Genomic DNA, 27,968 nt, shown 5'->3' on the forward strand with positions numbered 1-27,968 from the left:
AGGATACAAGGATCAAGTCCTTAGAGGACTTAGTGATTGAATTGGGACACGATCCCAAGGATATAAAAGCTATAGAGCAGCTTATTAAGAAGAAAAATGATGATATTGTTGCACTTAAGAGGCAATTTAAAATACCCCAGCTACATCATCCTCAAACTCTAGAAGTCATAAAGAATCAAACCAGACATGAGGAATTGATGGACTTGGTCCTGAAGCTAAATGATCAACTTAAGGAGACAGAAAAGGAGTTGGATGCTTTAATTCAATTGAAGAAAAGTTACTTGGACACAAATTCCAAGGATGTCATACCAACAATATCTACATCAGTTTCTTCTACACTGGCAGCATCATTGGCACCCACTGCTCCACCTGCCACAGCATTGCCAGTAATAGCAGAATCTACAACAACAATAGGTGCACAAGGAGAAAAAGCAGCAGAATTGATTAAATCCATGGAAGAAATGTCTATCCAAGCTACAGAGATGAAAAGGCTAGAGGAAAATGTGGCCATTTTGGAAACAGACTGCAAACTTGCCCAACTGAAGCAGAAAGAGGAAGCACAAAAAGCCCAAAGAATGGGTGAGAGAATCAAAACCCTAGAGAAGGATTTAACACTGGAGAAACCACTTGGACAAACCAAGGAAATGTTGTGGGCCAATATCATTGACTCTATCAATGATATTTGGCCATTAATCCAAGTTATTTTTGAACAAATAGAGTTAGTAAAGATAGCTACAGAAGCTATCCAGAAAGTGAAGGAGGAGTTGGGAGATAAGCCAGAGGATGCAAATAGACTCATCCACTTCCTCAACAACAAGAATAAATATGAGCTCCATGAGCTAAATATTGAAGATAGGACCACAACAGTTTTAGAAATAGGGAAGGTCATTTCCAAAAGGAACTTTATGCTAAATATAGAAGAAAAGTGCCACAATATGCAGGTAGCCATTGATAGGTTCATGGCTAAATTCCAAATTTTGAGGGAGAAAGGTCTGCCCAGTCCTATGGTTATCAATGAAAAAATCATGACACAGTTGGACTATGGTGATAGACTCAGAAAATTGGCTAAGGAACAAGCTAGTTCTTCATCTAGAAAGCCCTGCCAATAGGAAAAGTGTTATATGACACATTTGAAAACTTGTTTTTTTCTAGAACATGAGGTCAAACATTTATTCCTCACCAAACCCAATTTTTCTAAATATACTGAAGCTGATGAGATCTATAGGAGGATGATGAATGTAAAATTACCAGATGTAGAATGATGGGAGACTATGACTGATTTACTGTGATGAATTTACAACAAAAAGTTACTACATAGTAAAAACAGAGCAGCTAGGTAAACAGGTAAAAACAACACATCAGGGTCAAAGAGTATCAAGTGAAAGATGAAAGTAAAGAAAAATCTAGTGTGAAACTCCACAACTGCAAGCCAGCATAAAGGGCTACAAATCCAACCATAACAACCAGCAATACCAAATCAAAAGGGACAACATGAAACAATTCATTATCTGTCTCTATATTCTTGCAAGAAGATATTTATATTTGCTAAATTTAATCTCAAATCAGTTTGAGATATTTTGTAACAATTTTTTGTATAAATACTTCACAAATCGAAGTATGTAGGGTGGATTTTTAGACATTTCTATAGATTTTTTTATCAAAGACTCTAAGCTAGTGTATCACTGTTTGGACGAGCAAGCTGGATTAATGAATAAAGCAAAGACATTTCACTGGATTCATGTGTAGTGTGAAGAACAACAAGTATTTTCTCTTGTGATGTTATCTTCTTTATAAGTTTTTCATACTCTTAAATGTATCTGAAATCTGAATGCTGTAATATGGAATGACATCTCAGAATTTGCTTCATTGCACTTTGTTTTAAATATTATGCATTTTAATGTTTTCTGCTAATTATCTAAGTTAAGGAATTCTTGATTTCTCCTTAGTTCAGGTATTTTCCCTCTGATCTATAGTAAAGGATTCTTAATTTCCCTTTTCTCATGAGAACCCTCTGTTCCTCCTTTTAATCCCGGTTTGAGAATTCTTAAGTGCTCTCTCACCCTGGTTAAGATCATTTCACCCATTCGACCTAAAAACATGTGCTTCACTCTGCTAGCTTGCCCATTGAACACTCCCTTTAATGATTTAATCCCAGTTCTGCTGCCCTTCTTTGACTCCATAGCCCAATAGCCATAGACATCATTCTATCCATCTGTTTAAGGATTCCACCATCCAACTTCCAATACAAATCCAAAACCCCCTGAACTTTAAGAACTAGCTTGAAATCTCGGCAAACAAAGATAAAACATATAGAGAGAGCCCTCTCTGAGTCATAGGTTGGCTAGAGCCTATAATTGAAAGATTGATATGTGGTTACCTCGGTCTTTTCCTTCTTCTGATAACTTCTACGGAGAATTTCTGAGTGATAACATAGTTGCGACCATACTGGGGAGAACCCACAATCCTAATAAATCTTTCAGAAATTTTTAATTCTATATTGTTAGCCTCTTAAAGTAATTTATTAGAAGTTATTTCTCAGAAAAAGAAAACAATTAGAAAAATTTTGAAATTCTAGCTTCAAGGAGAACTCATTATACTAGGGCTAACCCAGATCCAAACCTCCACAATAGTTGATAATCCAAACCTGATTTCAAGAAAAACCAAAAAAGAAGAAATTTCATCTAGTCACACACCCTTAGTTAAAGCCAATTCATGCCCTGATGAATGGTTGTTTTTAGAAGATCTTTCCTTTGATGAGCAATTCAATTTGTCATTATTTAAATCAAATTCTGGAAGTGAAATATACGATACTGTTCTAGACCCTGAGTTCATTGCAGACCTTGAAGTCCAAAAGGCTAATTAGTTAATGGATGAGTACATTCTGAATTCACCACAGTCATCCCTTAGTACTGCCAAGATCCTTAAGCTTTCTAAACAATTGTCCACTACTCTTAGTTCACCATTATTCCCTTAAGCTTGTGAAGTCCATTCCCCACCTCCATTCATACCCTCACTCCCTTACCAACGTAGCACTTCTCATTTACCACTCACCAGTCCTAGTTCATCCTCCACTACTGTATCATCTTCCAGTGCCTCAACCCCACATCTTAGCCCTTCCCAACTTATAGCCATGGCAAATACATATGCTCCCCTTGTCTACCCGCTCCACTTGATGCCATGCCAGCAGACTACCAAAGTAAAATCGTCCAATTTGATGGCATAGAACACTACACTGCACAACACCATGTTAACAAGATGACATACTACTTTGAACTTCATGAAATTGATATTGTGGATGTCCAAATGAGACTATTTGCTCATACTTTAGTTGGTGATGTTAGGAAATGGTTTAAATCACTTCCTGATAATAGTATTAATAGTTTAGAAGTATTTCATCAAAAAAATTTGAAAAGATGAGAAAAGAAAAAGAATTCTCTACAGATCCTTTGAGAATATAAAAATATTAGGAGAGGACCCAATGAAACTGTTCAAGATTACTGCACTAGATTCAACAATATATACAATGCAATTCTAGTTAATTTTAGACCCCCACCTGACTTAGCATTAATAAAGTTCACTGATGGTTTTGACACAGACGTGGCATTCCAGCTGAGGGAAAGAAATCCCCCAACCCTAGAAGATATTAAAGTGTAGATGTAAGTGTAGAGGCTAATTTATTAGCTAAAAGAGCTAGGTTTAGGAATGAAAGAAGAGGAACGGCTAAAGGTGAGTCTTCACCCTATGACATTAAAATATATAGCTTAGTGAAAGGCATGGAAACATTAATGGATAGAATAGAGAATATAGAAAGGAAACCCCAGTGGGATAATCAACAGGCACCTCCAGTTAAAAACCCGAACTTTAGAAAAAACCAAAACCAAAACACTAGAAAAAATGGACCTGATCAGAATATTATGCCTCCTTTCCAAGAAAATTATGCAGAAACATCCCATCCTGAAGACCCAGAGCAAGACACATAGATTAACCTGATGGGATTAGATGATGAAGGTGCTATTTTTCTGACCCAAGATGATCAGGAATTGCATATGCTGCAGCAATTGCAAATCCAGTATGGAGAATCATTTGATTATAAACAAGGTTATGATTCTGCCATCTTTGAAGTGCATAAACAATATAACCTAAGGAGTAAAAGGAATTCTGATATCCCTGACCAGACCCAGAAAATAGTGTCAAATCAACCAAAGAAAATCAAAGAAGCCCTGGTTTCTAAAATCCTCCAGATTCTCCCCAAACAAAACCAGAATCCTTATGGCCCCACCATTGTAGATATAACCCCTAATCAACCTTCTAATGACCATCTCTCCACTTCAATTCCTCTTAAAGAACCAGTGAACAAACCTCAAAACACCAGATCTGAAAGCCTGCATAAAGAGAACCCCAGTAAAGGAAAAGAAGACCATCCCACTCAAATCCCTGCTATGAAAATTCAAAACCCTCAAACAGAAAAAGCCTCTTTGCCATTCAATTTGGGAGTAGAGGTAGCTAAGTTAAAGATTTCAGTTCCTTTGACAAAGTTAATAAAAAATGAAACCTACAAAACACAGAAAAACCAGACCCTTAACATTGCTGAAAAGGAGGATTTCGTTACCCTGTTTGATGACCAACCAGAACTTATATTTGGTCGAGATGTTAATGGAAAACCACTAGAAGGAGGAATACCACCTTTCTACATTGGCCTTAGCATCCATGAAAAAATTCTTCATAATGCAATGTTGGATTATGGGGCCTCCCACAACTTAATGCCTAAATCAGTAATGGAGAAATTAAACCTGTACATTACAAGGCCTCACAAGGACTTATTTTCATTTGAATCAAGTCAAGTAAAGTGTCTAGGATTGATTAAAGACCTGTGTGTTAACTTAGTTAAATATCCTACCAAGAGCATCCTTATGGATATTGTGGTTGTCAGCATCCCACCAAAGTATGGCATGCTGTTATCCAGTTCATGGGGAGCCAAACTTCAGGGATCTTTGCAACTTGATATGTCATATGCAACAATTTCTATTTTTGGACAACCCAAGAAGTTGTACTGAGAAAATTTAATGAAATACCTGGTAAGTAGCCAGGATCAGCCTCAAAACTTTCCTATTTACTTCGTACATTTAGAAATTGATTCTTTTATCCTGTATAATGATGATCAAACACAAGAAACTCTTTTAGACAATATTGATGCAAAACCAAAAGAAATTGTAGTTTCAAAACAAGAGGAAACTGTTCAAATTTTAGAACTCTCTAATAAACAAGGTAGCCAAATTGCTTTAAATGAGGAAAAATTTGTTGCACCAGATGATGAAAATTATGAACATGAAATATTGTGTCATCTTGAGTTTTATGGGTCGGTCAATAAGTTTGGAGCAAGAGTAAGAGTTTGGATATACAATCTAGAGAATCATCACTTAGAAGGCCATGCATACCAAATAAATTTTAAATGTACTAACAATATGGCCGAGTATGAAGTACTAATTTTAGGTCTTAAATTAGTTAGAAGTCTAGGAGCTAAAATAGTCTCTGTCATGGGAGACTCTGAACTAGTTATAAAACAAATTGATGTTGTATATATGACAAAGGACCCTAGGTTAAGTTGTTATAAAGGAACAATTGTAGAAATACTAAACAGTTTCTTAGAAACCAAGCTTGCTGTAATTCCTAGAAAACATAATATGCAGGCTCATAGTTTAGCAATGTTTGCCAGCCCTTGCAAGTTACCTTTTCAACCTAACCATCAGTACACTACTAAAGTTAGGCATAGACCTGCAATTCCAGATAATTTGAAGAACTGGCAAATATTTGCTGATGACAAGCAGATAAACAACTTTTTAATCTCAGAAGAAGAATTTGTAAATAGCAATATAGATATTGACACATCAATAGATCCTAACATTAAAAACAAAATAGAAATAAATGAGATAGAAGGTGAAGAGATAGATAGATTTCATCCCACTAAATTTACAAAATCAGATGTAGAAAACCTAGAGCAAGTTGATATTGATGAAATAATTAACGAAGACACTGAAGTAATCAATCTCAAAGACAATTTCTTACCTAAGGGATTAACCCCTTTAGAAGATTTGTTTGATTCAAATGATGTTCCTAGGAAGCCTAAAATGGAACCTTTGAAATCTGATATAGAGGAGTGTAATATAGGCACTAATGAAAATAAAAATTTGATCAAACTTTTGAAATCACTGCCTCTAACTGAAAAGGTGAAATACATTGAGTTATTAAAAGAATTTCAAGACGTCTTTGCCTGGAGTTATGAGGACCTCAAGTCCTATGAGACCAACATCATACAACATGTAATCCATATAAAAGAAAATCAAAAACCTTTCAGACAAGAACTTAGAAGGATTAATCCTATCTTATTACCTTCAATCGAAAAGGAAATCCAGAGAATGTATCATGATAAGATAATTGTACCAATTAGATTTTCTAATTGGGTTAAAACTTGGTACCAACTATGAAGAAAAGTGGCAAGATCAGACTCTGTGTGGACCTTAGGAACCTCAAAAAAGTATCACTTAAAGACAATTACCCTCTCCCCAAAATGGACCACATTTTATAAAGGGTAGTTGGATCAACCAGAATCTCATTTTTTGATGGGTTTTCTAGTTACAATCAGATCTTAGTTTGTCCCGATGACCAAGATAAAACTGCCTTTACTACTTCTTGGGGCACATTCATGTATGTGAAAATGCCTTTTGGACTAATGAATGCAGGAGCCACATTCCAAATGGCTATGGATATAGCCTTTGCCACAGAAATTCATGACTTCCTTGTGATATACCTAGATGACATTACTGTATTTTCAAAATCTGACAACCAACATTTGGATCATCTAAGGCAGGTTTTTATTAAATGTAGGAAATATGAAATTTATTTGAACCCCAAGAAGTATTTGTTTGGGTTAAAAGAAGGAAAGTTACTAGGTCATATAATTTCAAAAGATGGTATCCGAATAGACCCTGCAAGAATAGAAGCCATCTTACATATACAACATCCAAGGAACATTAGAGAATTACAAGTTTTCTTATGGAAAATTAACTTTCTTAGAATATTTATTTCTAATCTAGCAGAATTAATTAGATCACTAAACAATATGATGAAAAAAGATTCGACCATAAAATGGACCGTTGAGGCTAAGAAATCCTTTGAAGATATCAAACTAGCCTTAACTAAAATACTAGTTTTGATCAGCCTAGACAGAGATTTCATCTTATTTTCCTTTTCTTCTAAGCACACAATTGCTACAGTTTTACTACAGAAAAATGGCCAGGCCTATGAACAACCTATTGCTTTCTTTAGAAAAGATCTGAGAGATGCCCCCTTAAAATATAACGTAATGGAAAAACAAGCATTTGCTTTGGTCAAAGCTATCAAGGATTTTAGGGTATACATTTTATTTTCTCATATGTTAGCCTATGTTCCTAATTCAGTAGTAAAAGACATCCTAACTCAGGGTGGTCCAGATGGGAAGAGGGGAAAATGGATTGCTACTATTCTAGAATATGACATTGAAATCAAACCAACTATGTTAATCAAGGGTCAAGGTTTAGCTAAGCTCATGACTGAATCGAACTGTCGGGCCTTAGATATAAAATTTATTACACAAATAGATAATGAAGAGGATATGGGGACTCCACTAATTATCCAGGCCTTTATTGAATCACCATGGTATGCTGATATCATTTATGTTTTATTGAATTTACAAGCTCCTCCTGAATTATCTAAGACCAAAAGCAGATTTTTAAAGATGAAATCCTTAAAATTTTGTATATTAGACAATGCTTTGTTTTGGAGAAATCAAGAAGGTATTCTTCTCAACTGCTTATTAAAATATGAAGCTGACAAGGTGTTGCAAGAATTTCATGCAAGTGATTGTGGAGGACACCTTTATTGGAAAGCCACTGTAGATAAGATTCTTAGAGCTGGTTTCTACTGGCCTACCTTGTTTCCTGATGTAAAGAAATATGTGACCTCCTATCACAAATGTCAAATTTCTTAGGGAAAGAAAAAGCTTCTACCTTTACCCCTCAAGCCAATCTTTGCTGAAACACATTTTCAACAATGGGGTTTAGACTTCATTGGTGAAATTCACCCACCTTCCTCTTCCCAACACAAATGGATCCTCACTGCCATAGACTATTTCACAAAATGGATAGAGACCATACCTTCAAGGCAAGTCACTGACATTGTTATCATAACCTTCCTTGAAACCAGCATTCTATCAGGATTTGAATGTCCAACTAAGCTCATTATTGATAATGCAACAACCTTTAAATCAAAAATAATGATAGATTTTTGCAACAAGTATCATATAACCCTGGGTCATTCCACAACCTATTATCCTCAAGGAAATGGACTGGTAGAATCCTCAAACAAAAGTCTGGTGAACATCATCAAAAATTTGTTAGAGGATAATAAGAAAACATGGAACAAAAATCTAGTCAAGGCCTTATGGGTTGACAGACTAACCACTAAAAAATCAATTGGTACCTCTCCCTACCAACTAGTTTATTGGATGGAAGTTGTTTTTACATCCTCCTTGGGAACACCAGTAATGAAGTTGCTTCAAGAATTGCAGGTTGAACCAAATAGTATCCAAAGAAGAATCAACCAAACAATTCATCTTCAACAAACCAGGGAGGAAGTATACATTAGATCTTAGGTTGTGCAGGAAAGGATTAAAAAGATTTTTGATAAGAGAACCAAAGGCGGAAAATTTATACCTTGGCGACAAAGTCCTAAAATGGGATTCAAGGGGGGAAGATAAAGGTAAACATCAGAAATTTGATTTCCTATGGAAAGGCCCATATTTCATTTATGCTTTCAGATGAAATAATGATTTCTTCTTAAGAGAAATGGATGGTATAGAAGCAGGAGGTGGACCAGTGAATGGTCGAATGCTCAAACACTATTTTGAACTTAACTACTGATTTTTACTTCCCATTGTACATATTTCATTTTTATTCAGAACGTATAGTCTGGATTGGATGGTGATTTTTGAAGTTGAAGCTCGAAGAGAAGTCCCTAAGCTTTAAGGATTCATTGTCATAAGTATCAATAATGCAGAGGCATAGAGGATAATTTTTCAAGGTAACATCAACAACAATTCAAGGGCTACTAATCTACAAAGTTATTGACATTTCACCCGGAAATTCCATCCCCAAGTGGAGCCACTGTTAGGTTCCTATACCAATAGGAGTCATAATTTTGTTTGACTAAGGTTAAGCCTTGTAATATTTTACATACCTTTGCTTTCTGCAAATGTTTTCTATATTAAAAAAAATTAAAAAATGTAAGGAGGGTATGTCCTAAAAGAATAATCAAAGGACAAAAAGAATGAAAAATGTCAAAAAAGATGAAAAAATATGAACCCCAAAAGACAAAAAGAGACCATGAAAGTGTGCAAGTCAAAATGCCACTACTATTTACTTTTTATGCATAATAAATGATTGTGTGCAGCTTGTTACTTATGCCACAATCCATGATAGTCAAAATGTTTAAACTTGGCTATTTCATACTTTGAATTTTATGTTTATAGGTAGTGAATAAATCTGACCAAACAGTGTAATCTTGGCAGATCATTAGATAGGTAGAGTGAATAAAATGAGCTCATCAGTTTAATTTGAGCCCTTGGATGATAGAAGGTTAGAATTAGATAGTTTATTTTGTAAAGAAAAGAAAAAGATTGATAAGGGTTTGCTAGCCTAAATCCACCCAAATAAAGTAAAGAAAAAATGGTAGGATGAGTAAGTGGGTAAGTAGTAGAAAGGGTGCAAAAATGTCATGTAATTATACAAATGCACTTATGTCATCATCTTAAATGCAATTTTCAAAAATACATAAGTAGAGGACAAAGCAAAGGAAATGGTTCACAATGTGATTTACTTAACATCCCCTCATTCATTTTAACCCCTATAACACTCACTAACTTCCCTTTCATAATAAAAATATTAATACCTATAGTTTTCTAAGTCAAAAAGGTTCAAAGAATTTCTCTGACTTCTGGTGGGACCGGACCCTCGGTTTGATGACTTAAGAAGGAAAGGTGTTAAATTTCATTATAACTCATTCATCCCCCTCACAAAACCCCTTTTTCCTAAGGTTAATTTCTTTTGCCTAGGAAAACCCCTTTATAAACATGTTTTATTCAAAAACCCACCAAAGATATTTATCCTAAATACTGAGTATATGGAAAGCACACAACATTTCATATACCTAAGTGCAATACCCCTTCCACTCATTTCACCGCATATTAACTTTATAATTTTACTATTTAACTTTCCGAAAAACCATTGTCCCGTATATATTTAACTTCTTTATATAAATTAACCCCACCCCTTAGTTTGTTTATAAACTATATTACTACCCTGTATCCCACAAATATATTAAAAACCTCGCCCACAGTCCTTAATCTCTCATTAAAGCACCCCGACAAGATTAAGTATTAAGTTAATTGTATACATCGATGATTAGACCCATGGGCCCCACAAAAACTTTATGGATAAATTGCCACGTAGCTTCACCTCCTGATCGCCGTACAATCTCTCTCCCCCTCATCCAACGACCCTCATCCATATCGGGTCGACTCGATGTCCGCCCTTTACCCGCCCAATAAGGTGGTTTTCCTCCTGGCCCACGACATTATGTGTCAAACAATGAATGGGATCGGGTGACCCCTCTCGAATACCGCCCCACCACAAAAGTGGTGCAATGGACCTCCAAAACCACTTCCCCCTTTCAATCGAAAACTGTCACTATTCATCAATCAATGAACCCACCAAAATTAACTGTTTTCACTATAAAAGCCCATTTACCCCACTTTTCACTCTTTTCATGCAATTGTTATTAAGAGTTCAGAAAAGCCGTTGCGACCCCTGCAAATAGTGAAATTGCTCATTGACCTCCGCCATTACTCTAGAGATGTTGAAGGTAGCCCAACTCATCCATCAGTCTGTACCAGAACCATACGAACTTCTATAGCCACCATCGACCACCATTTACAGTCAATTCTGCCCAATTCCAAGTATTTAACTGTGGAATTCCAACTCCATTGTCAAATTCAGAGTCAATTCGCCCTCATAACATTATTAATTAAGTAAAAAACATCAAAATTACTTCAGTTTTAACACTTTGAGCCATAACCATTCTGCAAAACCTCAGTTTCCCTAAAAACTCTGAATCACCCCCCACGCTCAAATCCATAAGAACTAAGTATGGTTTCCCCAATTTCAATGGATGTAAGGCACATCTCTACACCTCACTTGGACTTGGACCACCTTCCTTTAGCTGATAAGGATTTTCAAATAAAGGATATCTCTGCCCAAGAGCCCCTGCTCAAAGTACATTGCCAAAGTAGGGACAGGTTCCTGAACCATGCTAATGAAATTGTTCTTTGGGAGTCAAATTTGCTCAAGTACCAGTTCCCCCAAATCCACATTTTTCCTGAGATTGTTCATATATTCTATGCTTGCTATGTCCCTTGTCACATAACTATCATGTCTCATGACCAGAAGGTCCATTTCACCATCACTTCATGAGTCTATTAATGAAATGTTGCAGCTCCAACCAGGACCAAGCCTAACCCCACTCTTAATTGGAGACTTGTTGGACCTGTATCCTAAACTTAGCTCTACAAAATTGGCCCAACTGTTCCGAAACCTTCATCAGAGAAGAGAAACACATCCCTAAAGACTCCCCTCCATATGTAGCTGATATTTTTTCCCCATGGGGCCAGAATATTATAGCCATGCTATCCTGTATTTTGGGGTACACCACTAGTGAATACATTGATGAGTTAATCCTTGCCTTCATGTCCATCTACACTCTAGGACATCCTCCTACTGTCATTTATGATTATGCCCAATTTATAACTGATAGGATGCATGAGCAATTCCTTAAAATGAAAAATGAGAGAATTTTCAAGTATTCCTCAGTCTTATACCACATGTTCTTATATTACCAACCTGATAAGTTCCCATTCACCCTTCAGAAGCTGGACACCGTAGGTCAGCCCAGGTCAGTCATTTTTTGGACCCCACTGATCCACCAATCCCAGTCTCCATACTCTTACTCTGATTTCATTGGTTTATTTGTACATCCAGTCATGGCAGTGTTGACTAGAAGCCCTCCTCCTAGAATCAGTCTAGAAATAAAGAGAGTCCTTCAATTGTCTAAACAGACCAAAGTGAGTGAATAGTACCTTTACCAGAACCATACAGAAATCAGTATATATGGTTGCATGCTTGCACCATATATGTTGCCAAGATACCTCCCTAAGAGGTTGTTTTCCCTAGAATTGATTTGGACTTAAATAGGAACACAACAAATTACAGAGATAACCATACACACAGATATGCAGTGGAAATAACACTTCATTTCATTAATGTAAAATACTAAAATATGCTTACAAACAGTAATGGAAATAAACCAGCTAGGGCGATGGTAGCTTATCTCTGAGAAGAGATGTGGTGGTTACATGCCTCTAAACTGTGTTACAATGAGGCTCGAAGGCCTATTTATTGTTGAGAAACAATGGAAAACCCTTAACATTCCAAAACCTAACCCTAGAAGATGAAACGCCAAACTGTGGGCCTCGTTTGGGTAAATTGGTACGTCAATTTCCCGGGGTCGTTGATGAGCCCCAATTTTGGTACAATTTGGGCTCATTTTTGGCCTATTTTGCTTGCTCAAACCATTCATTTTTATTGTTTATGCATACACTTCTTAGTTTATTCATGTTGTTTGTAGGAGAAAGGATAGGCACTTTATCTACGTAGCTAATGCATTGTGATTCCAGGTTTTGGCATTAAAAGGGAGCAAAAGACAACGAAAAGGTGGCAAGGAGACAACGAGTTGGCACTGCTGACGTAAGGAGAGGTTGTCCACGGTCTTGGGGGACATTCCTCGTGATCCTCACCAAGAACTCCGAGCCCCACTCCATCCTCCCTCCGAGCTTAATACACGGCCAGCTGTTCTACAGGAACAGCAGTTCAAAACTGCTCTACAGGAAACAGCATTTATGACCATCCTACAGGATCAGCAGTTAAACTCTAGATTAAACAGCCGAGCTCCTAGAATCATGGATACTTGTTGGATCATCGTTTTGTATAAGTATAGAGGCCTTAGCCTTGGTTAGGTTGTTGAAACTCTCGTATTACTATTGTAATTTTGGAGCACAGCTCAAGTTTCGTTCTCTTTTGTAAGCCAATTTGGCATGTTATCAGATTATGAATAAAGAAGGCCACTTTTGAGTTAGTTCTGAGTTTTCTCAAGGAGCTATAGCTCTCAGGTTAGGGCCCAACCTGAGAGCCATAGACCTCCTCAGTGTTGTAATGCATTTACAATTAGGTCCAGCACTTGAGTTTGTTTAGTTTCCTATGCAATTCGGATTTCCAGCTTGTTAGTTTAATTGTTTTCATTAGCATAGATAGGACTGGTAGGATGCTTTGCTTTCAGTATTCAAGTTTGATAGGTTGGTAGAATAAATCTCTTGGAGCTCCAACAAAAACAGGTTGTAAAGGCTCACTGCCATCTCACTGTTTGGGATTGGGGTGTAGACCATGATCAGCCACCAAAAAGAACAACAGTCGTTTCATCTCCACGCAAGTTGCCACATGAACGTTTTTCATTAAGGATTTATTCATACATTCTCGACATTGATCCATACTGCACTCTCACGCATTAGTTTTATTGCTTGGTTTCCATTTTGGATTTATAGGTTTCATGGCACAATAGGTTAATGAATTCCTTGTTTTCATGCACAGGTCATTTGTTTTATTTACACTGCTTTTGCTCAAGCGATTTCCTTCGTCGTTTTCTTCATCCACCTGCAAGTTCTATTCACCCTCTATCTCACTCACGTGCCCTCCAACTCTCTCATTTCACGTACAGCTCCATCTCCTTCACTCTCGTTGATTCCACCCTTCCAAAACATCAACCCATTGCATGCACCCTTCCTTCGTCTGACTTGCCATTTCCTAAGACATCATTAGGTCCATCTCCATCTCCCTTAGCCTCCCACACCACTCCAACACTCCATCAACTCCTAAAAACCTCCACGGCCAACCATCCTGTAGACGTGCACAGCCATCCTGTAGAAAACAGAGTATCCTGTAGGATCCCCTGCAGCCTTCCTGTAGGAGGCCATTCACTTCGTTGCCGAGCTTCTGAACGTGAGGGACCTCTATGGATGGGTGCTAAGGATCCTTAGGAACCTCTCCTAGCCTCCCCAACCTGTCCCACACTTTCCTTCCTTCTCCATCCCACCTGCACAATCAAACCCTAATTAGGCCAAGTTCACACTCATTCCACACACCTAAAGGAAAAACACAAAAACACATTTCTCATGATGCAAGTAGCTTAGACCCATGCATTTACACTTGTTAGAGGTAATGACAGCATTCATAGGAGTTGCATCCACATTCTTTGCATTATAGAAGATAGACTAGTTAAATTAGGGTTTCATTGATTTACATGCTTTAAATTGCTTTTGATTCAGTTTGTCAAGCAGCGTAGCCTTCCTTTGAGTTAGCTTTCGTCCATCATTGATAAAGCTTCTTCTGTGAGCCTATAGAAGTTGGCTTAAGCCCTAGCGGACTTGTGCCAGCTGACCAAGTGACAGCTGCGACAAGGGCTAGTACTTGTGCATACAGCACCGTCGCTTCCAAGTTTGTACGAACTACCGGGTTGATAAAATTAAGAGACATGAAGCCCCAGGAGTTGTAGCATTATTGCTACAATACTGGAGCTCACCATCTTTTTGGCGCCGTTGCCGGGGAAGCGTCAGAGTATTAGCACCTGTTGCTTTTCCTCTACTTTCCTACTCTTACCTTCTGCTAAGTAGTTTGCTTCATTTCCATTCTGCAAAAGTAGCATAGACTTTCCTGCTTTCCTAGACTAATCTTTCCTGCTTTCTTAGATTAGTATTTCCTGCTTTCCTAGATTAATCTTTCCTGCTTTCTTAGATTAGTATTTCCTGCTTTCCTAGATTAATATTTCTTGCTTTCTTAGATTAATATTTCCTGCTTTCCTAGATTAATATTTCCAATTCCGCAAATTTCATTTGAGTAATCTAGTTAGTTGTAGATCACTTTGTTTCAGTTTTGCAGGTACAAGGAAAAAACAAAAGCACTAAAAACAGAGAAGAGTCCTTTCCCTTTCATGCCTCGTAGGAACCGAGATAGATCAGGCAAATTCCTACCAAACACCCCCACCACATCACTAAGTCACCCTTCTCTCTTCTTTGGTGACAGTGACCCAGAGGAACCTATAGGTGAACATCCCGAGATATACCAAGACCCTATAGAAGAAGAAGAGTTAGAAACCACTCCATCTGAAGCCATGGCTGATAACAGGAGAGAAGATGAGAGAATAGAAGGAGCTTTCCCCATCCGAGAGACCAATGGGGATATGAAAATGAAAAACATTAGCCCCTCTGCCTTGCCTCACTTCCATGGACTGACCACTGAGGATCCTGATACCTTCTTGTTTGAGTTTGCTGTCCTTTGTCGAACCTATGACTATACTGAGGATGAGCAAAAGTTGAAGCTTTTCCCTTCCACTCTTAAGGATGCAGCACTACGCTGGTTCATGGGATTACCTGGGAATAGCATCACCACTTGGGCTCAGATGCAGCAAGCCTTCAATACCAAGTATAGGGATTATTGTAGGTCCAAGGAAACCAAGGGAGAGATCTTTCGAATGACCATGGGGAATGATGAGTCTTTAGAGGACTATGAGGAGAGGTTCCAACTTAGCTATAAACGGGCCAGATGCACACTTGACCCTGAATCCCTCAAGTTGGTTCTACTCTGAGGAGTCCCTGAAGATCTCCTAGACACCCTTCACATGTTAGCTGGGGGGGACATTTACCAACTGCCTTATGAGGACATCAAGACTGTGTTTCGAAATCATTCCAGGGCAGCTAGAAAACGAGGTAGAGGAAACCTCCTCTCCACCGGTGTCCCTTTCTCCAAACATGAGCTTACAAACCAATTAGAAGATCTTAAGAGTGAGGTGAGACATACCATTGCCATGCAGCTGGACACATTCAGGATCCAGCAAAAGAAAGAGGAAGCTGAGAGAGCCTTGGCTGTCTTCTGTCCTAGGTGCACCAGAAGACACCCTAAGAACGAATGTCCATTGCATTTGGTCGAAGTGTGTTTCGTTTGTGAGGAGGACCACCCAACAAATCAGTGTCCAACCTTGCCTGGGTTTAAAGCCATGTACCAAGGAACTGAAGCCCCCACTGAACCTCTCTACTTCATCAACCAAAGGAGGCCTCAAGGATCTAGACCTTATCAGCAAGGGATGCAAGGGGCATCTCAAGCTTATTACAACCCCAACCACTTGACTCCCATGCCTTCCTGGGGTCCCCCTGCTCATCCTTCCTGGTCCATGCCTCCTCCATGGTCTTATCCACCTCAGTACCCTACTCAACCTACTTCTCACCCATATCACTCACATACCCAGTCGCAGCCTCAATGGAGTGCTCCTCAGTCGGGGTGGAGGCCCCAATACAACACTCCTCCTGCCATTTTGCCTCCACCACCAGTTCAACCTCAGCCTTTACCTCCTGCTCCTCCAAGGCAACCTCAGATGCCTGCTCAACTGAACCCGAACCCCAACAATAGACAGGCTCAGCAGGTATATACTGGGGAGACCTCATGCCCTACCTATGCTGTGGAGATCCAGGAGATCAATCTTAGATCTGGAAAGACTCTTCCAGATCGCCAACCTCCTCCCCCAGAGGATGAGGAAACCCATCAGGAGAGTGAACCAAAGCCTACTCCACCCTTTCCTGAGAGACTAACAGCCACCACACAACCGAACCCAGAAGAAGATGAGCTTTTGGGTGAGCTCAAACAGTTGTGTGTAAAAATCCCACTTCTCCAAGCCATCAAGGATGTGCCAATATATAACAAGCTGATTAAGGAGAAGTGTTTCAAACACCCAGGCAGACGGAAGAAAGATGCCTCAACTATCAATGTCATAGGACAACTGTCTGACCTTATGCTAGGACAAGTCATCTGCCCAAAGTACCTAGATCCTGGAAGTCCTGTAGTAGATGTACACATCAATGGCACCATTATCCCCCACACCTTGATTGATCTGGGGGCAACCATCAATGTGATGACCAGGGATACCATGCTTAAACTCAATCTTCAGGGTTCCTTGAGAAATACCTCGACAATACTGCAGTTAGCAGATCGCTCCACCGTGACTCCCGAAGGGATTGTGGAGGATGTCTTGGTCTCAATTGATTCTTGGGAATACCCTGCGGATTTCCTGGTCCTGCAACCAAAGGCCAAGCTTACTGGATATCCTCTCATCTTGGGAAGGCCTTGGTTAGCTACTGCAGATGCTTACATAAGTTGTCGGGCAGGAAACATGACCATCAAGAATGGTCCCATGTCCAAGCAGCTAGTCCTATACCCTCCTGCCCAACCCTCTTTAGAGCATGATTTACCACTCTGGTTGGAGGACGGAGAGGAAGACAAGGTGTACTCTGCACCTCTGTGCACCCTAGATACCGCTAGAAGAAATTCTCCTACCGAGGATGATTTAATTGAGACCCTGATCCAGAATCCACCTTCCAGTGCACTATCTTTAGAGAAGTTGGTGGAGGATGCCCAAGCTAGCACCTTAGTGGACCTTTGTACAACCAGCCCTGTCACTCCCAGAGTCAAAAGTGTGGAGTTCGGCCCTGAGAGAGCGTTAAAGATCAGCTCCTCTCTATCTCCTTCCCAGGAGAAGGAGTTGTGTAGCCTATTGGCCAGCCACTTAGATGCTTTTGCTTGGAGCTATAAGGAGATGAAAGGAGTCCACCCCTCGGTCTGTACCCATCATATATACATCAAAGAGGATTGTAAACTAGTTAGGCAACCCCAGAGGAGAATGAATCCAGCCCTTAAGGACATTGTCAAGGAAGAATTGCAAAAACTGTTGGATGTCGGATTCATTTACCCCATCTTAGATAGTGAATGGGTGTCCCCTCTAGTGTTGGTTCCCAAGAAGAATGGGAAGTGGAGGATCTGTGTAGATTACCGGGAGCTGAACAAAGCTACCAAGAAGGACCATTTCCCTCTACCTTTCATAGATCAAGTGTTGGATGGATTGGCAGGAAAGAAGTTCTTCTCTTTCCTGGATGGGTTCAGCGGGTACAATCAAATCCAAATCAGCCCGGAAGACCAAGATAAGACCACCTTCACTTGTCCTTGGGGTACCTTTGCCTACCGAGTCCTTCCCTTTGGGCTATGCAATGCTCCTGCTACTTTTCAGAGAGCTGTCTTGAGCATCTTCTCGGAGTTGGTCCATGATGCAGTGGAAATCTACATGGATGACTTTACCCCTTATGGGGCCAACTTCCAGGAAGCATTGTCCAACTTGGGAAAGGTCCTAACCAAGTGCATCGAGATGAACTTGTCCCTTAGCCCTGAGAAATGTGAATTCCTAATGACTGAAGGGACAGTGCTAGGCCATACCATTTCTTCTCAAGGATTGCAGGTGGATCCTAACAAAATTGCTCTCATCAAGAGGGTTCCACCTCCTCAAAAAGTAAGGGATGTCCGTAGTTTCTTGGGATTAGCAGGATACTACCGGAGGTTCATTAAAGACTTCAGCAAGTTAGCCTCACCATTGTTTGGTTTGTTGGCAAAAGATGTGGAGTTTAATTGGACTGACGATTGTCAGAAGAGTTTGAATGAATTAAAAGACAAGTTAGTGTCAGCTCCAATCCTAAGGGGTCCAAACTGGGCCCTACCTTTCCACATCCACACTGATGCCTCGAACAAAGCCATAGGTGCAGCCTTAGGACAAGTTGAGCAAAAACTTCCATATGCCATTTACTTCGTTAGCAAAAACTTGTCCAAAGCAGAGCTGAATTACACTGTAACCGAGAAGGAATTCTTAGCTGTGGTTCATGCACTGAACAAGTTCCGACATTACATTACTGGTTACCAGACTTTTGTACATACTAACCATGCTGCTATTAGATACTTGATGAATAAACCAGATGTGAATGCTCGTATTATTAGATGGTTACTTTTATTGCAGCAGTTTGATCTAACCATTGTTGATAAACCAGGAAAAGAAAATGTTGTTGCTGACTTCTTGTCTAGATTGGATTTGTCTGCAGATGAAGATGGGACGGTGGATGACCAGATGCCTGATGAGCATCTGTTTGCTATCTCAGTACTCTCTCCATGGTTTGCTGATATAGCAAACTACCTTGTTTCAGCTCAGTTCCCTCCGCACCTCTCTTCAAAAGAGAAGAGCAAAATCATCAGAAAGAGTGCCTCATTTACATGGATTGGGGGCAACCTGTTCAAGCTTGGCCCCGATCAGATCTTAAGGCGTTGTGTAAGGGAGGAGGAAGTCTTTGACATTCTCCTCACCTGTCATGATGGGCCTTGTGGAGGACATTTTGCATCAAAGAGAACTGCCTTCAAGATCCTGCAGGCAGGCTACTATTGGCCCACACTTCATCAAGATGTCAGAAGATATGTTAGCCAGTGTGACCAATGCCAAAGAATGGGGAAACCGACCCAAAGGGATGAGATGCCTCTCCAACCTCAAGTGACTCTCGAGCCATTTGAGAAGTGGGGCATGGACTTTGTGGGCCCAATCAATCCCTCTTCGAGGCAGAGATCCTACATCATTGTGTGTACTGACTACTTGACAAAGTGGGCAGAGACTAAAGCAATCAAAGCAGCAACAGAAGAAAAGGTGGTCGAGTTCTTAAGAGAGAACATCTTCTACAAGTTTGGCTACCCAAGAGAGCTGGTGACCGATCAAGGGAGCCAGTTCACCTCCAACTTGGTTGAAGATCTATTAGCTCATCACAAGATCAAGCATAGGACTTCCACCCCCTATCATCCTCAAGCAAATGGGCAGGTGGAAGTCACCAATAGAGCTCTAGAAGGGATCTTGACCAAAGTGGTAAACAGCAGCAGAAAAGACTGGGCAGATCGCCTAGTTGAAGCCACATGGGCTTACAACACCACTTGGAAGACCACCACCGGTTTCACACCTTATGAACTGGTCTATGGGAAGAAAGCTTTACTGTCCATTGAGTTTGAGTATAACACTTTGAGGTTGGCTGCTCAGCTGGACCTAGATCTCAGCCATGCACAGCAAGAAAGGTTATTGCAGCTGAATGGACTGGATGAACACCGCATGCAGGCCCTCCTTCACTCAGAAGTGGTTCAACTTCAGAGGAAGGTGTGGCATGACCAACATCTCCATGACAAGCAATTTCAGCCGGGAGATTGGGCTTTGTTGTATGATTCCAGATTCAAAGATTTCAAGGGGAAGTTGAGAACCAGATGGCTAGGACCATATGTGGTGGAACAGTGCCATGACAATGGATCTGTCCTCATTCGAACCATTGATGAGGAATCCATTCCCATGCTTGTCAATGGGCACCGATTGAAGATCTATAGAAGACCTCTCTCAAGACAAGAGTTTATCAGCACTATGGAGAAATCTGTTTTGGTCATAGAGAAGGGTTCTGCCTCCGCTTTGGGCATACCCTGAAGGATCTAAAACAAAAAAAAAAAAAAAAAAAAAAGAAAAAAAAAAAGAGAAAAATAAAGATCCTTGGGTGAAAACCTCTCTGAGGCGCCCAAGGCAGGCAGTAGGGGTGAAAACCTCATTGAGGCACTCCTATTGTCTTTCGAAAAAGAAAAGAGAGAAAAATAAAGATCCTTGGGTGAAAACCTCTCTGAGGCGCCCAAGGCAGGTAGTAGGGGTGAAAACCTCATTGAGGCGCTCCTATTGCCTTTCTAAAAAAAAAAAAAAAAAAGAAAAAAAAAAAGAAAAAAGAAAGAAAACAGGAAAAAGCAATCAGCACAATAAAAGGTTTGCATGCAGATGTTCTATGGAGGAGAAGAAGCCTCTCCACTCCAAGCCAGGGGCCTTCATCATGCTAGCAAAGGATGTCATCAGCACCTCCTCCAAGAACAGCAATGTTTTTTAAGGTATGTGCAATTATTATCATGCTTTGGATCTTCTACAGGAGGATACAGTTTTTCTACAGGAACAGATAGTCTTCCTACAGGAAGACGCGAATCTTCTACAGGAAAATGCCAAATTTCTACAGGAAACTCTGTGTTCTACAGGAAACTTCCTATAGAAGGTTACGATGGCCGAAATGTGTTTCAAATGAAGATCTAGCGACTGAGGAGTGGATTGAATGCATGCATGCCAATGATGGCACCCCTGAACATTGCCATTATCGTCCTCCACCATCCTCGTCGCCATGCAACCAAGATCCCTGCAGCAGCACAACAAAGTAATCAGTTCTCGTGAGGAAGCATCTGTCAAAGAAAAACTAAGCACCGAGAACCATACCACATCCACGTTGATACATCAGAAGCGCTGGGATCATGATCGAGAAGCCAGAACCGCCAGCATGCAGCATACACCCGAGGAGAAAGAACGGTGACAAGACCCCTTGCGGGGATCCTGTAACAGTTCAACCTGCTCAAGTGAAGACCGTTCACAGCACCGCCATCTGAGATCAAACACGGGCGCATGAACGCAGAACCATTCACTCCATCGCCAGCATCCTGTAACCACGAGCCTACAGGAATGTGCAGCCACAGGCGGCAGGTAGATCCATCGCTAAAAAAAAACTGGAAATCATGTGCAGCCGTGCGCAGGTAAGTGTTCTAATCCTTCTCTCCATCAAACTGCATGATTATTACTTCGATTTGTTTTGCATGGCATAAAGGTGAATGGTTGAGCGGCCTAAAGGCCAGTGATTGGCCACGTCGGTTAGTAAAGGGTTAGTCAGAGGACGAGGTGGCAGCCACGACGAAAGAAACACGCAGCAAGCACGTGAAGATCAGTCCCGTCAACCGAGAAGTGAAGTTTAACCGAAAAGGGCGGCGACAAATCTGTGGGAATGAATGCGGCAGCAAACGAATGTGCAGGCGGATGATGGGTGACATCACCCAACGGTCCGGCGGGGACAGCTCACCCCCGCGCCACGAGCTGCACTGATTCAAAATCTAATCGGCTCGATTAAGCGTGTATCTCCATCAACCTCACTTCAAAACTCGAGTAGATCCTCTGCTTACCTTTGCATGTTGATACGCCGAGCTCTCGGCTACCTGAACGCTGGTAAAGTACCTCTCGACCGCCAGCCAACTAAAGCTCTTCCCGAAGCCTACGCACTGCTCCTACAGGAACAGTTTCTACAGGAACGCCGTCCTACAGGAAGCAGTTTCTACAGGAACGCGGCTCTACAGGAAGGTGAAGTCTTCACGTAAAAAAAGGTGGCAGAAAAGAGGTAACCCTGCAACTCCTTCCGCAATTGGTTTTTTTTAAAGGTGGCAAGGCCATTAGTCACAGTGTGGTCATAAAGAATTGGATTGCCGTGCCTATACTATCGCTCCTACAGGATAGCTGTATAATCAAACTGTGGTCTGAAAATTCATTGCATGTTCTGTCTTTAAGACCGAATTTCCTGTGTATCCACCACCTCTGGTATAAACCACTGTGTTCATCATGCCTGGCGGGTTTATCAGGCGAGAGCCCATTAATTCAAATGCATTAAGGAGAAACCCGACAGTGGTTGAGCTCTTCACTAGAGCACAATGGATGCCTTTCTGTGATAAACTACAGGGCTACGATGATGAAGTAGCCGAGGAATTTTTGCGGGCTCTGCAGCCTAAATCACAGACATTGGCCACGGTAACCTTCAGAGGTCTCAGCCTCAAACTCACCCCAGAGCATATCAGTCGGATTACAGAGCTGCCCATGGGTCTGCCGTGGGACAAAGAAGAGCGGAAGCAGAGCCAGCAAGCAAAGAAGGAGTTCTTCCCACCGGAAGAGTCATTCACCGAAGACAAAAATGGAGTCAAAAGGGCAAGCCTGTTGCTGCCATGGAACGAAGTCAGTCTACAAATTATGAAATATATCACCTGTGAGGGTCGATATAGCATTGTATATGCGTATCACTTCAGGCTGCTTAACGAACTAAAACACCAGATTGACCTCCCTGCAGCACAGAGGTTGAGCATTCCTTACTTTCTACTACAGTCCTTAATGGAGTGTTCCACCAAGCTCAAGGACGGAATTCCGGACCAGATAGCCCACCATGGGCTAGTCAAGCTCCTCGTGGAGGATGCTCTCCGCTCATATAAAGTCCCCCTCGCTTGGGAATCATTTAGGGACTTATCAAGAACGGGGAACATAAAAATGTTGCTTGAAGAAGCGGAATCCTCTAACGGAGGAGAAGAAGAGCCAGCAGCCGGGAGTAAGAAAGGAAAAAGCCAAAAAGTTCCGGCTCCAGCACAGAAGAAAGAACGAAAGAAGAAGAAAGAAGGAAAAGATGACGGAGTCAAAGAGGACACCCCCATCCTATCAGCAAGGGAAAAGAGGTTGAAGAGCAGGGCAGTCAAAGCTGAGGTGGCCCCTGCCAGCCCAAGCACCTTGTCAGCTTCTGCAGTCAAAGCCAAAAGCAAAAGCCACGCAACAAGACAAGAGAAGGTGGTGGGAGTTGCATCTGCAGGAACGCAACCACAGGCTTCTACAGGAAGCCCGAAAACACAAACACAGGCCTCTACAGGAAGCCCGAAAACAAAGACAAAGGGTTCTACAGGAAGCCCGAAGATCAGTAAGGAGCAGGCTTCTACAGGAAGCCCAAGAGCAATGACCAAGGCTTCTACAGGAAGCCCAAAAATTGTTGGAAAACAGGCTTCTACAGGAGGCCCAAAGACGGAGACAAAGGCTTCTACAGGAAGCCCGACAATACACCCACAGGCTTCTACGAGAGGCCCGAAGGTCATTGAGAAACAGCCTCCTATAGAGAGCCCGAAGACAAGGAAAGAATCTTCTACAGGAGGCCCGGAAGTGGGCAAAGCAGGGTCTTCCACAGGAAGCCTGAAATCTAAAAAGGAGGGACCCTCTACAAGGAGCTCCGAGAGAGCAAAACACAAGAAAGAGAAGGCTGACATCCTCGATAAGGAGGCAGCAGCGGCACTGGCTGCCCTCAGCACACCTCCAAAACCGAAAGAGAAAAGGGAGAGGGAGACCCCTCTGCCACCTGAAGCCAGGAGAAGCAAGCGGATGTCCCCGAGCAAGCCACAGCCTTCACCCAGCGGCCATACCACTTCAGGGGATGTACCTACTTCACCCAGTGCAAGAACCCCCTCTAAACCATCAGCTACCCCCGGAAAGGGGAGCCCAAAAATAACTTCCTGGACACGAAAGATAGGCCAGTCGCCTTCTGAAGCCCGGCTCAAGGAAATAGAAAAAGGGAAGGAAGCATCACCCTCATCACCATCAGGGGCAGAAAAGGCAGGGCCATCAAAAGCAGAAAAGAAACAGCCTGTTCCGGTCCCGAGTCCTCAGCCAAGGACAAGGAGCAGGGGCAAGGTTGCTCAAGGATGAGCAAATGGTTCAGCTGGGGGGTGATGATGAGCCCCAATTTTGGTACAATTTGGGCTCATTTTTGGCCTATTTTGCTTGCTCAAACCATTCATTTTTATTGTTTATGCATACACTTCTTAGTTTATTCATGTTGTTTGTAGGAGAAAGGATAGGCACTTTATCTACGTAGCTAATGCATTGTGATTCCAGGTTTTGGCATTAAAAGGGAGCAAAAGACAACGAAAAGGTGGCAAGGAGACAACGAGTTGGCACTGCTGACGTAAGGAGAGGTTGTCCACGGTCTTGGGGGACATTCCTTGTGATCCTCACCAAGAACTCCGAGCCCCACTCCATCCTCCCTCCGAGCTTAATACACGGCCAGCTGTTCTACAGGAACAGCAGTTCAAAACTGCTCTACAGGAAACAACATTTATGACCATCCTACAGGATCTGTAGTTAAACTCTAGATTAAACAGCCGAGCTCCTAGAATCATGGATACTTGTTGGATCATCGTTTTGTATAAGTATAGAGGCCTTAGCCTTGGTTAGGTTGTTGAAACTCTCGTATTACTATTGTAATTTTGGAGCACAGCTCAAGTTTTGTTCTCTTTTGTAAGCCAATTTGGCATGTTATCAGATTATGAATAAAGAAGGCCACTTTTGAGTTAGTTCTGAGTTTTCTCAAGGAGCTATAGCTCTCAGGTTAGGGCCCAACCTAAGAGCCATAGACCTCCTCAGTGTTGTAATGCATTTACAATTAGGTCCAGCACTTGAGTTTGTTTAGTTTCCTATGCAATTCGGATTTCCAGCTTGTTAGTTTAATTGTTTTCATTAGCATAGATAGGACTGGTAGGATGCTTTGCTTTCAGTATTCAAGTTTGATAGGTTGGTAGAATAAATCTCTTGGAGCTCCAACAAAAACAGGTTGTAAAGGCTCACTGCCATCTCACTGTTTGGGATTGGGGTGTAGACCATGATCAGCCACCAAAAAGAACAACAGTCGTTTCATCTCCACGCAAGTTGCCACATGAACGTTTTTCATTAAGGATTTATTCATACATTCTCGACATTGATCCATACTGCACTCTCACGCATTAGTTTTATTGCTTGGTTTCCATTTTGGATTTATAGGTTTCATGGCACAATAGGTTAATGAATTCCTTGTTTTCATGCACAGGTCATTTGTTTTATTTACACTGCTTTTGCTCAAGCGATTTCCTTCGTCGTTTTCTTCATCCACCTGCAAGTTCTATTCACCCTCTATCTCACTCACGTGCCCTCCAACTCTCTCATTTCACGTACAGCTCCATCTCCTTCACTCTCGTTGATTCCACCCTTCCAAAACATCAACCCATTGCATGCACCCTTCCTTCGTCTGACTTGCCATTTCCTAAGACATCATTAGGTCCATCTCCATCTCCCTTAGCCTCCCACACCACTCCAACACTCCATCAACTCCTAAAAACCTCCACGGCCAACCATCCTGTAGACGTGCACAGCCATCCTGTAGAAAACAGAGTATCCTGTAGGATCCCCTGCAGCCTTCCTGTAGGAGGCCATTCACTTCGTTGCCGAGCTTCTGAACGTGAGGGACCTCTGTGGATGGGTGCTAAGGATCCTTAGGAACCTCTCCTAGCCTCCCCAACCTGTCCCACACTTTCCTTCCTTCTCCATCCCACCTGCACAATCAAACCCTAATTAGGCCAAGTTCACACTCATTCCACACACCTAAAGGAAAAACACAAAAACACATTTCTCATGATGCAAGTAGCTTAGACCCATGCATTTACACTTGTTAGAGGTAATGACAACATTCATAGGAGTTGCATCCACATTCTTTGCATTATAGAAGATAGACTAGTTAAATTAGGGTTTCATGGATTTACATGCTTTAAATTGCTTTTGATTCAGTTTGTCAAGCAGCGTAGCCTTCCTTTGAGTTAGCTTTCGTCCATCATTGATAAAGCTTCTTCTGTGAGCCTATAGAAGTTGGCTTAAGCCCTAGCGGACTTGTGCCAGCTGACCAAGTGACAGCTGCGACAAGGGCTAGTACTTGTGCATACAGCACCGTCGCTTCCAAGTTTGTACGAACTACCGGGTTGATAAAATTAAGAGACAGGAAGCCCCAGGAGTTGTAGCATTATTGCTACAATACTGGAGCTCACCAGTCGTAACTTTGGCATACGATCTCCGTTTGACGCGTACAATAGCTCGTTAGAAAGATCTATTTGAGCACTACCACTTTGGGAGGGGAAACATGGTCCGTGGACCAATGTTGCCCCCATATTTCCCAAAAAATGTCGTTTAGGGCCTCAAAATAGCTACATAAGTTCAAGACCCGAAAAACTACTAAAAATAGTAAATTGTGCTATAATTTAGGAAACTGAAAAAGCTAAAAGAGATAGTTGTGGGGGTCCAAATGGGATAGGTGGGTGGCCACCAACATCCACCTAGATCATTCCTCCCCCCTTAGGAAGCAATGGTCCCCATTGCATTGAGTTCCTCCCTGAGATGAGGAAGCTTCTGCTGAGCTAGGTCTCTAGTGAGTTGTTCTGCAATTTCTGATGTGTCCAGAAATGGTGGGAAGCATGGTTGATGACGGTCCACATTGAACACTCGGTGCAAGCGAAGGAATGGAGGAATGCTGTGCTTCAAAGCATTGTTTCTCGTAGCCTTGGTACTAGTGTATGGACCATGTCGGAGTGGTCTGAGTTTCTAATGGGTTCTGGTAAGGCGTTCTCTCTGCAGATGTAACCAAACTTTGTCACCCACCTGAAACTTGTGTGGTACCCCTTTGGGTGAGGAGAAGTTGTTCCTGTGTTCTGTCATGATCGTATCCCTTTGCTGCTGCTGCTGCTGTATGGAGGAACCCTTTGCAGGGGTCATGGATGTAGCAACGATCTTCCCCTTACTTTGGGAGTGAACCAGACAAAAAATGAATTTCCTAGTCTAGGAGATGAGCTTGCTGCCTTTCTTGGTAGTGATCAAAGAGGTGGCGGTAGGTGGGGCTACCTCCGGTATCCTGTATAGTGAATTATCCAAAGAAATAATGACAGCGCGAGGTCTTGACTCATGCACAACATGTCACCTCCATAAGTATGGTTGTCCTAATAATACATCGCAAACATCCAGAGGTGTAACATCACACAATACCTCGTCTATGAAGGGCTTGATGTTGTAGGGAAGGTGGCACTACTGGTGAACTTTGAGATCTTGTCCTTCATGAAGCCACCCGATATTGTATGGCTGCGGGTGTGGTGTAGTCGGTAGGCCCAACCGCTTCACGACCTCTGCTGAAATGAGGTTCTTTTGGTTGCCACTGTCGAAAATGAATTGCAGTGGCGAACCCTTCACCCACATCTGTGAGTGGAAAAGACGTTCCCCCTCCTCTAGATCTTCGGGCTCATTTTTCTGGAGCTTGGCGGTGGCAAAAGTGGCATTGGGATCCACATCGATGATCTGCTTCCCTTTGCCATTCCCCTTGTCGAGTTCTGGCTCAGGGTCGGAACATGCATCTGATTCGGAAGCCTTCAACTCGGCCACTAGCGACTGCTTGGTCCGACACT

General features: G+C 41.7%; 1 pseudogene; it reads left to right on the forward strand.

Moving 5' to 3' along the window:
* Positions 1–452: 452 nt before the first annotated feature.
* The window catches only part of LOC149187312 (uncharacterized), a 43,316-nt pseudogene continuing 15,800 nt past the window's right edge, over positions 453–27,968 (forward strand).

The sequence above is a fragment of the Pinus tabuliformis genome, chromosome 3_1, assembly GCF_031772625.1.
Source record: "Pinus tabuliformis cultivar Carrire ecotype Pingquan chromosome 3_1, CPIR1, whole genome shotgun sequence".
NCBI classification, from domain to species: Eukaryota; Viridiplantae; Streptophyta; class Pinopsida; order Pinales; family Pinaceae; genus Pinus; species Pinus tabuliformis.